The sequence below is a fragment of the Anopheles moucheti genome, chromosome 2, assembly GCF_943734755.1.
Source record: "Anopheles moucheti chromosome 2, idAnoMoucSN_F20_07, whole genome shotgun sequence".
Classification (NCBI taxonomy): Eukaryota; Metazoa; Arthropoda; class Insecta; order Diptera; family Culicidae; genus Anopheles; species Anopheles moucheti.
Window position 1 is genome coordinate 5,746 of NC_069140.1, and position 15,725 is coordinate 21,470.

Genomic DNA, 15,725 nt, shown 5'->3' on the forward strand with positions numbered 1-15,725 from the left:
GGGGGTGGCCAGTACCTATACGACACACTTCCCCGGCCACGCCCCCTACACCTCCTATACCTATCCGACAGGGGGTGGGGGGGTGGCCAGTACCTATACGACACACTTCCCCGGCCACGCCCCCTACACCTCCTATACCTATCCGACAGGGGGTGGGGGGGTGGCCAGTACCTATACGACACACTTCCCCGGCCACGCCCCCTACACCTCCTATACCTATCCGACAGGGGGTGGGGGGGTGGCCAGTACCTATACGACACACTTCCCCGGCCACGCCCCCTACACCTCCTATACCTATCCGACAGGGGGTGGGGGGGTGGCCAGTACCTATACGACACACTTCCCCGGCCACGCCCCCTACACCTCCTATACCTATCCGACAGGGGGTGGGGGGGTGGCCAGTACCTATACGACACACTTCCCCGGCCACGCCCCCTACACCTCCTATACCTATCCGACAGGGGGTGGGGGGGTGGCCAGTACCTATACGACACACTTCCCCGGCCACGCCCCCTACACCTCCTATACCTATCCGACAGGGGGTGGGGGGGTGGCCAGTACCTATACGACACACTTCCCCGGCCACGCCCCCTACACCTCCTATACCTATCCGACAGGGGGTGGGGGGGTGGCCAGTACCTATACGACACACTTCCCCGGCCACGCCCCCTACACCTCCTATACCTATCCGACAGGGGGTGGGGGGGTGGCCAGTACCTATACGACACACTTCCCCGGCCACGCCCCCTACACCTCCTATACCTATCCGACAGGGGGTGGGGGGGTGGCCAGTACCTATACGACACACTTCCCCGGCCACGCCCCCTACACCTCCTATACCTATCCGACAGGGGGTGGGGGGGTGGCCAGTACCTATACGACACACTTCCCCGGCCACGCCCCCTACACCTCCTATACCTATCCGACAGGGGGTGGGGGGGTGGCCAGTACCTATACGACACACTTCCCCGGCCACGCCCCCTACACCTCCTATACCTATCCGACAGGGGGTGGGGGGGTGGCCAGTACCTATACGACACACTTCCCCGGCCACGCCCCCTACACCTCCTATACCTATCCGACAGGGGGTGGGGGGGTGGCCAGTACCTATACGACACACTTCCCCGGCCACGCCCCCTACACCTCCTATACCTATCCGACAGGGGGTGGGGGGGTGGCCAGTACCTATACGACACACTTCCCCGGCCACGCCCCCTACACCTCCTATACCTATCCGACAGGGGGTGGGGGGGTGGCCTAGTACCTATACGACACACTTCCCCGGCCACGCCCCCTACACCTCCTATACCTATCCGACAGGGGGTGGGGGGGTGGCCAGTACCTATACGACACACTTCCCCGGCCACGCCCCCTACACCTCCTATACCTATCCGACAGGGGGTGGGGGGGTGGCCAGTACCTATACGACACACTTCCCCGGCCACGCCCCCTACACCTCCTATACCTATCCGACAGGGGGTGGGGGGGTGGCCAGTACCTATACGACACACTTCCCCGGCCACGCCCCCTACACCTCCTATACCTATCCGACAGGGGGTGGGGGGGTGGCCAGTACCTATACGACACACTTCCCCGGCCACGCCCCCTACACCTCCTATACCTATCCGACAGGGGGTGGGGGGGTGGCCAGTACCTATACGACACACTTCCCCGGCCACGCCCCCTACACCTCCTATACCTATCCGACAGGGGGTGGGGGGGTGGCCAGTACCTATACGACACACTTCCCCGGCCACGCCCCCTACACCTCCTATACCTATCCGACAGGGGGTGGGGGGGTGGCCAGTACCTATACGACACACTTCCCCGGCCACGCCCCCTACACCTCCTATACCTATCCGACAGGGGGTGGGGGGGTGGCCAGTACCTATACGACACACTTCCCCGGCCACGCCCCCTACACCTCCTATACCTATCCGACAGGGGGTGGGGGGGTGGCCAGTACCTATACGACACACTTCCCCGGCCACGCCCCCTACACCTCCTATACCTATCCGACAGGGGGTGGGGGGGTGGCCAGTACCTATACGACACACTTCCCCGGCCACGCCCCCTACACCTCCTATACCTATCCGACAGGGGGTGGGGGGGTGGCCAGTACCTATACGACACACTTCCCCGGCCACGCCCCCTACACCTCCTATACCTATCCGACAGGGGGTGGGGGGGTGGCCAGTACCTATACGACACACTTCCCCGGCCACGCCCCCTACACCTCCTATACCTATCCGACAGGGGGTGGGGGGGTGGCCAGTACCTATACGACACACTTCCCCGGCCACGCCCCCTACACCTCCTATACCTATCCGACAGGGGGTGGGGGGGTGGCCAGTACCTATACGACACACTTCCCCGGCCACGCCCCCTACACCTCCTATACCTATCCGACAGGGGGTGGGGGGGTGGCCAGTACCTATACGACACACTTCCCCGGCCACGCCCCCTACACCTCCTATACCTATCCGACAGGGGGTGGGGGGGTGGCCAGTACCTATACGACACACTTCCCCGGCCACGCCCCCTACACCTCCTATACCTATCCGACAGGGGGTGGGGGGGTGGCCAGTACCTATACGACACACTTCCCCGGCCACGCCCCCTACACCTCCTATACCTATCCGACAGGGGGTGGGGGGGTGGCCAGTACCTATACGACACACTTCCCCGGCCACGCCCCCTACACCTCCTATACCTATCCGACAGGGGGTGGGGGGGTGGCCAGTACCTATACGACACACTTCCCCGGCCACGCCCCCTACACCTCCTATACCTATCCGACAGGGGGTGGGGGGGTGGCCAGTACCTATACGACACACTTCCCCGGCCACGCCCCCTACACCTCCTATACCTATCCGACAGGGGGTGGGGGGGGTGGCCAGTACCTATACGACACACTTCCCCGGCCACGCCCCCTACACCTCCTATACCTATCCGACAGGGGGTGGGGGGGTGGCCAGTACCTATACGACACACTTCCCCGGCCACGCCCCCTACACCTCCTATACCTATCCGACAGGGGGTGGGGGGGTGGCCAGTACCTATACGACACACTTCCCCGGCCACGCCCCCTACACCTCCTATACCTATCCGACAGGGGGTGGGGGGGTGGCCAGTACCTATACGACACACTTCCCCGGCCACGCCCCCTACACCTCCTATACCTATCCGACAGGGGGTGGGGGGGTGGCCAGTACCTATACGACACACTTCCCCGGCCACGCCCCCTACACCTCCTATACCTATCCGACAGGGGGTGGGGGGGTGGCCAGTACCTATACGACACACTTCCCCGGCCACGCCCCCTACACCTCCTATACCTATCCGACAGGGGGTGGGGGGGTGGCCAGTACCTATACGACACACTTCCCCGGCCACGCCCCCTACACCTCCTATACCTATCCGACAGGGGGTGGGGGGGTGGCCAGTACCTATACGACACACTTCCCCGGCCACGCCCCCTACACCTCCTATACCTATCCGACAGGGGGTGGGGGGGTGGCCAGTACCTATACGACACACTTCCCCGGCCACGCCCCCTACACCTCCTATACCTATCCGACAGGGGGTGGGGGGGGTGGCCAGTACCTATACGACACACTTCCCCGGCCACGCCCCCTACACCTCCTATACCTATCCGACAGGGGGTGGGGGGGTGGCCAGTACCTATACGACACACTTCCCCGGCCACGCCCCCTACACCTCCTATACCTATCCGACAGGGGGTGGGGGGGTGGCCAGTACCTATACGACACACTTCCCCGGCCACGCCCCCTACACCTCCTATACCTATCCGACAGGGGGTGGGGGGGTGGCCAGTACCTATACGACACACTTCCCCGGCCACGCCCCCTATACCTCCTATACCTATCCGACAGGGGGTGGGGGGGTGGCCAGTACCTATACGACACACTTCCCCGGCCACGCCCCCTACACCTCCTATACCTATCCGACAGGGGGTGGGGGGGTGGCCAGTACCTATACGACACACTTCCCCGGCCACGCCCCCTACACCTCCTATACCTATCCGACAGGGGGTGGGGGGGTGGCCAGTACCTATACGACACACTTCCCCGGCCACGCCCCCTACACCTCCTATACCTATCCGACAGGGGGTGGGGGGGTGGCCAGTACCTATACGACACACTTCCCCGGCCACGCCCCCTACACCTCCTATACCTATCCGACAGGGGGTGGGGGGGTGGCCAGTACCTATACGACACACTTCCCCGGCCACGCCCCCTACACCTCCTATACCTATCCGACAGGGGGTGGGGGGGTGGCCAGTACCTATACGACACACTTCCCCGGCCACGCCCCCTACACCTCCTATACCTATCCGACAGGGGGTGGGGGGGTGGCCAGTACCTATACGACACACTTCCCCGGCCACGCCCCCTACACCTCCTATACCTATCCGACAGGGGGTGGGGGGGTGGCCAGTACCTATACGACACACTTCCCCGGCCACGCCCCCTACACCTCCTATACCTATCCTATTATACACACACCATTTATTAATACTTTAAATAAATTACAACATACATTATTACACTACAACTCTCTCCTAACTCTCCAACACATCCGCCGCACGCTGCAAACTGCACTGCGCCGCACCTCCTATACTTATCCTATTATACACACACCATTTATTTATACTTTAAATAAATTACAACATACATTATTACACTCCAACTATCTCCTAACTCTCCAACACATCCGCCGCACACTGCTATCACGGCTCTCCATCGCTCCACATACCGATCCACAGGAATACACGGTGATGCGCTCGCTACCGCAGGCAGATGGAAGGTCAGCTCCACAACACACACTGCTATCACGGCTCTCCCTCGCTCCGCACACCGATCCACAGGAATACACGGTGATGCTTTCGCTACCGCAGGCAGATGGAAGGTCAGCTCCACAACACACAATCACACCGATCGCGTAACATCACAACACCACACACTGCCTGAAAATAAAGAGCAAAAAATACTTATACCATATATTTATCACATATACCACTGCTATTACGGCTCTCCATCGCTCCACATACCGATCCACAGGAATACACGGTGATGCGCTCGCTACCGCAGGCAGATGGAAGGCAGATGGAAGGTCAACTCCACAACACACACTCACACCGATCGCCTAACATCACAACACCATACACTGCCTGAAAATAAAGAGCAAAAAATACTTATACCATATATTTATCACATATACCACATTTACATTTATCGCAATTCAAAAACCACTCACCTTCATCTACGCTCCACTATACTTCACTACGCTCCACAACACTATGCTTGACCGATCTGGTGATAAAGGACTAATCCACACTTATTCCTCCGCTTAAGTACCATTTCAAGTCTCGAAAGGTGAATTTTCAAAATGTTTCACAGCTAATTCCCCGCTTAAGTAACAGTTAAAATCTCGGAAGGAAAATTTCAAAAAGTTTCACGGCTAATTCCCCGATTAAGTACCATTTCCAGTCTCGAAAGGTAAATTTTCAAAAAGATTCACAGCTAATTCCTCGCTTTAGTACCATTTCAAGTTTCGAAAGGTAAAATTGCGAAAAGTTTCACAATTCATTTCAACCTTTCGAACAATTTCACATCGCGAAAAGTTTCAAAATTCATCTCCCACTTTAGAACAATTTCAAGTCCCCAACATTTCATATCGCCAAAAGTTTCAATACCAATGCGATGAAACAAAAGTTGTGCCTCGAGGTAATCTTTCACTTTTTCTTTTCAACAAAATAATAAATAAATGATCTTTTCGAAACCAACACAAAATTAAAATTAATAACAATATTTAAACAAATAATTATGATCTCAATCCGTTGCGCGTCATCTGATGTGACAAAAATTGCAAAAAAAAAATGAATGATTTTATTTATTTTAGCATCAGCTTTACATTTTTCTTCTGACGCGGCAAATCAAAAGTATTAAATATGTTTTCATGTTTATCAAGTAATAAATCACGAAATCACAAAATCACCAGTAATATCACGCAAACTCTGCGACTTCAATGTTCCAACTGACGCCATTTTACGAAATCAGAAATAATATCACGACTACACTAACACTTCCATTTTTCATCTGACGCCAACAAAAATACTTCACAGTTTGCTTCTGACGCGGCAAAATTTATTATTTATGTATAATTGTATATATTTCAATATTTAAAGCCAACGAAACAATGAAGGATTAATTCGCAACCAAAACAAAATTTTAAATTTATAATAATGATTAAATAAAGAATTATGATCTCAATAAGTTGCGCGTCATCCGATGTGGCAAAAATTGCAAAAAAAAACTGAATGATATTTTTGATGCTTCACATTTTTCTTCTGACACGGCATATTGAGGATCAATATCTGCAGCGGGACCACTGTGCGGTTAGCCATAGTGGCGAACCATAGTGGCTATGAAGTTTGAGCTGACGTATCTTGTGTGTGACACTTCAGCGGAAGTTGTCACAACGTGTTTGTTCTTTTCTATACATAGTTGCAATAAAGTAAGAGATCTGTAAATAGGCAACTACGTTCTGTAGACGGTGTTTTATCTTTTCCTTAACAGGTTCTGGGCCCAGAGCTTGTGTAGCTCGTGGAATTGATAATTAAGTGTGTCCGCCGTATAGTGAGCAGATCAGAATGACGGATCGCGAAATGGAATTGCTGCGTATTCCATTATTTGATGGCACTAATTTTTCATCATGGAAGTTCCGGATGCTAACCGTGCTGGAGGAGCACGACTTGAAAGAGTGCATCGAACTGGAGATTGAAGAAATCGAGACGCTGTATATCAAAGAGGATGAAAGCGAAGCCGTAAAGAAGCAAAGGAATGTTGAAATCGAAAAACGCAAGAAAAAGGAACGCCGATGTAAATCGTTGATTATTTCACGCATAAACGACACTCATCTCGAATATGTGCAGGATCAACCCACTCCGAAGAGAATGTGGACAGCTCTACAAAAGGTTTTCGAGAGAAAAAGTGTTGCGAATCGTCTGCACGTCAAGAGAAAACTGTTTTATTTGCGGCACGAGGATAGTACTAAGCTGAAAGATCATTTCTTGATATTTGATCGTATTGTGCGCGAATATAAAGCAACAGGTGCGCAAATAGATGACATCGATGTGGTATGTCATTTATTGATGACGATGGGGCCGAAATACTCAACGATAGTGACGGCTTTAGAAACAATGTCGGAGGACAACCTAACTCTAGAGTTCGCCAAGTGTAGGCTGCTTGACGAAGAGATTAAGTTGGAAGGAAAAGGCATTAGTTTGAATGTTCCTAAGAAAGAGCCCCGTGAGCCTGCTGCGTTTGTAGGAAAGCCATTCAGAAGGAAGAAGTTAAAATGTTTTACTTGCCAACAAAATGGTCATAAATCGTCAGAGTGCCCGGATCGTGAGAAAAAGAAGAAAGCTGTGAATGCAAATTCAACAGATAATACTGGTAGAGTATGTTTCATCGCAGGAGGCGATTACAACGGAAAGAAGATTGTTTGGCTGGCAGATTCAGGAGCATCGGAACATATAGCCAACGACAGGAATCTTTTCGTTGAATTGAAGCGTTTACAACAACCTGTAGAAATTGCTGTTGCATTAAATGGTCAATCCGCCATTGCGAAATACTCTGGTACAGTGAATTTGATGGCGTCGATTGGAAAGAAAATGATAGAGTGCACGTTAAAGGATGTGTTGTATGCTCCAGAATTGCGCTTCAATTTGTTTTCCATTCGGAAAGTGGACATGGCCGGCATGAAGACAATTTTCAACAACAATGCTGTTAAAATCTTCAAAGACAATGAAGTCGTCGCTTATGGTCAGAGATATGGCATGCAATACGTAATGGAATTCTTTGCAAAGGAGGAAGGATCTTCGTCATTGTATTCATGCGGAAGAATCAAAAGATGCAATGAGCTTTGGCATAGACGATTCGGACACATCAGTGAAAAGGGACTTCAGCATATTGTCGGGAAGAGGCTTGTGACAGGAATAAAAATGAATTCCAATGCGGATAAAAGTGAAATATTCTGCGAATCCTGCATTGAAGCGAAACAAACTCGGAAATCGTTCACCAAAAGCGCTAAGAGACGATCATCTCGTGTATTGGAGCTGATACATACGGATGTGTGTGGACCAATTACGCCGGTGGCTCATGATGGAACACGTTACTATGTGAGTTTCATTGATGATTGGAGTCGTTTTACTATCATCTATCGGATGCAGTCCAAGAGTGAGGTGCTGGAATGCTTCAAGCTCTACGAAGCTATGGTTTCTGCAAAGTTCGAGCGGAAGATCTCACGTATTAGATGTGACGGTGGCGGTGAGTATCGGAATGACTCGTTTTCTTATTTTTGTAAAAAGAAAGGTATCCAGATAGAATGCACCGTGCCGTATACACCAGAACAAAATGGCGTCAGCGAACGGATGAACCGTACGCTCATGGAGAAAGCGCGTGCGATGGTCTTCGATTCTAAGATGGATAAAACGTTCTGGTGTGAAGCTGTCGAAACTGCAGCATATTTAGTAAACAGAAGTCCAGCGTGTATCCTTCAAAACGGCAAAACTCCAGCAGAGTTGTGGGAAGGTCGTGTACCAGATGTTTCCAAAATGCGCGTATGGGGCAGTCCAGCGTACTGTCATGTACCTAAGGAAAATCGAAAGAAACTGGACAGAAAATCATGGAAAGGTGTTTTTCTGGGTTATCATTGTAACGGGTACAGGATCTGGGATCCAAAATGGCGCAAAGTGGTTATACTACGTGACGTTATCATAGACGAGACCGTACAAGATAGAGCCGATGAAGATAAACTTTCGGACGATATCCTGCGAATCAGATGCGAAGACATGAACAACGACTCTATACATGAAGTGATCGACGTATCGACCAAAGAGGTTGATAATCTGGAAGATGTCGAAATTCTGGATGAGTCGATAGATTTGTTTGAAGATTGCATGCAAGCACCAGGCAATTCTGATTCAGCAAGGGAATCGGAAAATGATTCGACTCTAAATGATAACGATGTTGAGCATGGCAAACGTAGTGTTCGGAAACGTGAGGCACCAATATGGCACAAAGATTATGAGGTAAATTTTGCCTATGCCATGAATGCAATGAATTTTGTTGAAAATTTTCCGGATTCATTGGAGGAAATGAAAAAGCGGGACGATTGGTCACATTGGAAATCTGCTATCGAAGAAGAAATGGCATCGCATCGTAAAAACGGCACATGGACACCATGCAAGTTGCCGGAAGGTAGGAAACCCGTTTCGTGCAAATGGGTGTTTCGAGTCAAGCGGAACGATGATGGCAGTGTGGATCGGTATAAAGCCAGGCTAGTGGCGCGTGGTTTTTCGCAACGATTTGGATACGACTACACTGATACATATGCTCCGGTAGCTAGACTTGATACAGTACGAACCGTTTTGGCTGTGGCGAATCAACAACATCTGGAAATTCATCAAATGGATGTTAAAACAGCATTCTTGAACGGGATTCTTCGTGAAGAAATTTACATGATGTTGCCTGAAGGAGCAAATGGTAGACAGGATGGTGTATGTCGTTTGAACCGTACCCTTTATGGTCTGAAGCAGGCTTCGAGAGCCTGGAATGAAAGGTTTCACGATGTGGTGACTAAGCTTAAATTTCGTCGCAGTGAGAATGATCGTTGCTTGTACATGCGAGGAAAAGATGAATCGAAATTGTTTCTGCTTCTTTACGTCGACGACATCTTGATTGTTTGCCGAAATATTATGAGTATCATGAAGATTAAGAAGCATTTAGAAGCTGAGTTCGAAATGTCCGATCTAGGACCAGTTAGAAACTTCCTTGGTATGCAAATAGAACGAAATATGAAGGGTCAATTTTTGCGGATTTCCCAGCGTTCATATTTAGAGAATCTTTTGCGCAGATTTGGAATGGAAGAATGTAAGCCTGTATCAACACCAATGGAAAGTCGACTGAAACTAGTGAAAGGTATGGAAGCGGATAGAACGAATCAACCATACCGAGAATTGATTGGCTGTCTAGCCTATGTGGCTCAAAGTTCCCGACCAGATTTATGTGCAGCAGTTAATCTGCTGAGTCAACATCAAAGTTGTCCTACTGAGCAGCATTGGGTTTACTTGAAGCGAATCCTTCGTTACATCAAGGGAACACTTGACATCGGTCTAGAGTTTCGAGGTGGAGAACAAGCGAAGGCAATGGTTGCTTATTCTGATGCGGATTGGGGCAATGATGTGAATGACAGACGATCTATTTCTGGTGGTATTTTGCGAGTATTCGGAGGTACTGTAATGTGGCTGACTAGGAAGCAACAATCCGTTGCGTTGTCATCAACAGAAGCTGAATTCATGGCGTTATGTACAACGGTTTGCGATGGAATTTGGTTGCGTAGATTGTTGATCGATTTGGGAATCGAAATAATAGGAGCTGTACCGTACCACGAAGACAACCAGTCATGCATTCGTGTAGCAGAAGAGCCGAAAGATAGTCGACGACTAAAACATGTTGACATAAAGTATAACTTCATACGGGAGTTGGTAGAACAAGCAAAGATTAAAATTATGTACATTCCAACGGGGAATCAGCTAGCGGATTTGATGACGAAAGGTTTGCCGCCCAGTGTATTTGAACGTTTGCGTGAAGCTTTAGGATTGCAGAGATTGAGCAGGAGTATTGAGGATCAATATCTGCAGCGGGACCACTGTGCGGTTAGCCATAGTGGCGAACCATAGTGGCTATGAAGTTTGAGCTGACGTATCTTGTGTGTGACACTTCAGCGGAAGTTGTCACAACGTGTTTGTTCTTTTCTATACATAGTTGCAATAAAGTAAGAGATCTGTAAATAGGCAACTACGTTCTGTAGACGGTGTTTTATCTTTTCCTTAACACGGCAAATCAATAATATTAAATATGTTTTTATGTTTAAAAAGTAATAAATCACGAAATCACAAAATCACCAGTAATATCACGCAAACTCTGCGACTTCAATGTTCCAACTGACGCCATCTGACGAAATCAGAAATAATATCACGACTACACTAACACTTCCATTTTACATCTGACGCCAAAAAAAAAATACTTCACAGTTTGCTTCTGACGCGGCAAAATTTATTATTTATGAATAAATGTATATATTTTAATATTTAAAGCCAACGAAATAATGACGAATTTTTTCGCAACCAAAACAAAATTAAAATTAATAATAATAATTAAATAAAAAATTATGATCTCAATCCGTTGCGCGTCGTCTGATGTGGCAAAAATTGCAAGAAACAACTGAATGATATTTTTGATGCTTCACATTTTTCTACTGACTCGGCAAATCAAAAATATTAAATATGTTTTCATGTTTATCAAGTAATAAATCGCGAAATCACAAAATCACCAGTAATATCACGCAAACGCTGCGACTTCAAAGTTCCAACTGACGCCATCTGACGAAATGAGAAATAATATCACGACTACACTAACACTTCCATTTTACATCTGACGCCAAAAAAAAATACATCACATTTTGCTTCGGTCGCGGCAAAATTTATTATTTATGTATAATTGTATATATTTTAATATTTAAAGCCAACGAAACAATGAAGGATTAATTCGCAAATAAAACAAAATTTTAAATTTATAATAATGATTAAACAAAGAATTATGATCTCAATAAGTTGCGCGTCATCCGATGTGGCAAAAATTGCAAAAAAAACTGAATGATATTTTTGATGCTTTACATTTTTCTTCTGACGCGGCAAATCAATAATATTAAATATGTTTTTATGTTTATAAAGTAATAAATCACGAAATCACAAACTCACCAGTAATATCACGCAAACGCTGCGACTTCAAAGTTCCAACTGACGCCATCTGACGAAATGAGAAATAATATCACGACTACACTAACACTTCCATTTTTCATCTGACGCCAACAAAAATACTTCACAGTTTGCTTCTGACGCGGCAAAATTTATTATTTATGAATAAATGTATATATTTTAATATTTAAAGCCAACGAAATAATGACGGATTTTTTCGCAACCAAAACAAAATTAAAATTAATAATAATAATTAAATAAAAAAATATGATCTCAATCCGTTGCGCTTCGTCTGATGTGGCAATTGCAAAAACAACTGAATGATATATTTGATGCTTCACATTTTTCTTCTGACTCGGCAAATCAAAAATATTAAATATGTTTTCATGTTTATCAAGTAATAAATCACGAAATCACAAAATCACCAGTAGTATCACGCTGCGACTTCAATGTTCCAACTGACGCCATCTGACGAAATGAGAAATAATATCACGACTACACTAACACTTCCATTTTACATCTGACGCCAAAAAAATACATCACATTTTGCTTCTGACGCGGCAAAATTTATTATTTATGTTTAATTGTATATATTTTAATATTTCAAGCAAACGAAACAATGAAGGATTAATTCGCAAATAAAACAAAATTTTAAATTTATAATTATGATTAAACAAAGAATTATGATCTCAATCCGTTGCGCGTCATCCGATGTGGCAATTGCAAAAAAAAACTGAATGATTTTTTTGATGCTTTACATTTTTCTTCTGACGCGGCAAATCAATAATATTAAATATGTTTTTATGTTCATAAAGTAATAAATCACAAAATAACAAACTCACCAGTAATATCACGCAAACGCTGCAACTTCAATGTTCCAACTGACGCCATTTTACGAAATCAGAAATAATATCACGACTACACTAACACTTCCATTTTTCATCTGGCGAAAAATAAGAAATAAATGAATAAGAAATGAATGAATTATGATCTCAATCCGTTGCGCGTCATCTATGTGGCAAAAATTGCAAGAAACAACTGAATGATATTTTTGATGCTTCACATTTTTCTTCTGACTCGGCAAATCAAAAATATTAAATATGTAATAAATCACGAAATCACAAACTCACCAGTAATATCACGCAAACTCTGCGACTTCAATGTTCCAACTGACGCCATTTTACGAAATCAGAAATAATATCACGACTACACTAACACTTCCATTTTACATCTGACGCAAAAAAAAATACATCACATTTTGCTTCTGACGCGGCAAAATTTATTATTTATGTTTAATTGTATATATTTTAATATTTAAAACCAACGAAATAAGAAATGACGGATTTTTTCGCAACCAAAACAAAATTAAAATTAATAATAATAATTAAATAAAAAAATATTATCTCAATCCGTTGCGCGTCGTCTGATGTGGCAATTGCAAAAAACAACTGAATGATATTTTTGATGCTTCACATTTTTCTTCTGACTCGGCAAATCAAAAATATTAAATATGTTTTCTTGTTTATCAAGTAATAAATCACGAAATCACAAAATCACCAGTAGTATCACGCTGCGACTTCAATGTTCCAACTGACGCCATCTGACGAAATGAGAAATAATATCACGACTACACTAACACTTCCATTTTACATCTGACGCCAAAAAAATACATCACATTTTGCTTCTGACGCGGCAAAATTTATTATTTATGTTTAATTGTATATATTTTAATATTTCAAGCAAACGAAACAATGAAGGATTAATTCGCAAATAAAACAAAATTTTAAATTTATAATTATGATTAAACAAAGAATTATGATCTCAATCCGTTGCGCGTCATCCGATGTGGCAATTGCAAAAAAAAACTGAATGATTTTTTTGATGCTTTACATTTTTCTTCTGACGCGGCAAATCAATAATATTAAATATGTTTTTATGTTCATAAAGTAATAAATCACAAAATAACAAACTCACCAGTAATATCACGCAAACGCTGCAACTTCAATGTTCCAACTGACGCCATTTTACGAAATCAGAAATAATATCACGACTACACTAACACTTCCATTTTTCATCTGGCGAAAAATAAGAAATAAATGAATAAGAAATGAATGAATTATGATCTCAATCCGTTGCGCGTCATCTATGTGGCAAAAATTGCAAAAAAAAACTGAATAATATTTTTGATGCTTCACATTTTTCTTCTGACGCGGCAAATCAATAACATTAAATATGTAATAAATCACGAAATCACAAACTCACCAGTAATATCACGCAAACTCTGCGACTTCAATGTTCCAACTGACGCCATTTTACGAAATCAGAAATAATATCACGACTACACTAACACTTCCATTTTACATCTGACGCAAAAAAAAATACATCACATTTTGCTTCTGACGCGGCAAAATTTATTATTTATGTTTAATTGTATATATTTTAATATTTGAAACCAACGAAATAAGAAATGACGGATTTTTTCGCAACCAAAACAAAATTAAAATTAATAATAATAATTAAATAAAAAATTATGATCTCAATCCGTTGCGCTTCATCTGATGTGGCAAAAATTTCAAAAAACAACTGAATGATATATTTGATGCTTCACATTTTTCTTCTGACGCGGCAAATCAATAATATTAAATATGTTTTCTTGTTTATCAAGTAATAAATCACGAAATCACAAAATCACCAGTAGTATCACGCTGCGACTTCAATGTTCCAACTGACGCCATCTGACGAAATGAGAAATAATATCACGACTACACTAATACTTCCATTTTTCATCTGACGCCAAAAAAAATACTTCACAGTTTGCTTCTGGACGCGGCAAAATTTATTATTTATGTATAATTGTATATATTTTAATATTTAAAGCCAACGAAATAATGACGGATTTTTTCGCAACCAAAACAAAATTAAAATTAATAATAATAATTAAATAAAAAATTATGATCTCAATCCGTTGCGCTTCATCTGATGTGGCAAAAATTTCAAAAAACAACTGAATGATATATTTGATGCTTCACATTTTTCTTCTGACGCGGCAAATCAATAATATTAAATATGTTTTTATGTTTATAAAGTAATAAATCACGAAATCACAAACTCACCAGTAATATCACGCAAACTCTGCGACTTCAATGTTCCAACTGACGCCATCTGACGAAATCAGAAATAATATCACGACTACACTAACACTTCCATTTTACATCTGACGCCAAAAAAAATACATCACATTTTGCTTCTGACGCGGCAAAATTTATTATTTATGAATAAATGTATATATTTTAATATTTAAAGCCAACGAAATAATGACGAATTTTTTCGCAACCAAAACAAAATTAAAATTAATAATAATAATTAAATAAAAAATTATGATCTCAATCCGTTGCGCTTCATCTGATGTGGCAAAAATTGCAAGAAACAACTGAATGATATTTTTGATGCTTCACATTTTTCTTCTGACGCGGCAAATCAATAATATTAAATATTTTTTTATGTTTATAAAGTAATAAATCACGAAATCACAAAATCACCAGTAATATCACGCAAACGCTGCAACTTCAATGTTCCAACTGACGCCATTTTACGAAATCAGAAATAATATCACGACTACACTAACACTTCCATTTTTCATCTGGCGAAAAATAAGAAATAAATGAATAAGAAATGAATGAATTATGATCTCAATCCGTTGCGCGTCATCTATGTGGCAAAAATTGCAAAAAAAAACTGAATAATATTTTTGATGCTTCACATTTTTCTTCTGACGCGGCAAATCAATAACATTAAATATGTAATAAATCACGAAATCACAAACTCACCAGTAATATCACGCAAACTCTGCGACTTCAATGTTCCAACTGACGCCATTTTA

General features: G+C 44.3%; 1 long non-coding RNA gene across 1 annotated transcript; it reads right to left on the reverse strand.

Annotated features, from left to right (window-relative positions):
- Positions 1 to 4,531: 4,531 nt before the first annotated feature.
- LOC128298605 (uncharacterized) lies at positions 4,532 to 5,358 on the reverse strand. The gene is made up of 3 exons (XR_008287271.1): positions 5,281 to 5,358; positions 5,075 to 5,194; positions 4,532 to 4,990 (listed from the first exon to the last, which is right to left on the reverse strand). It is a non-coding gene; the product is annotated as an uncharacterized LOC128298605 (long non-coding RNA).
- Positions 5,359 to 15,725: the final 10,367 nt, after the last annotated feature.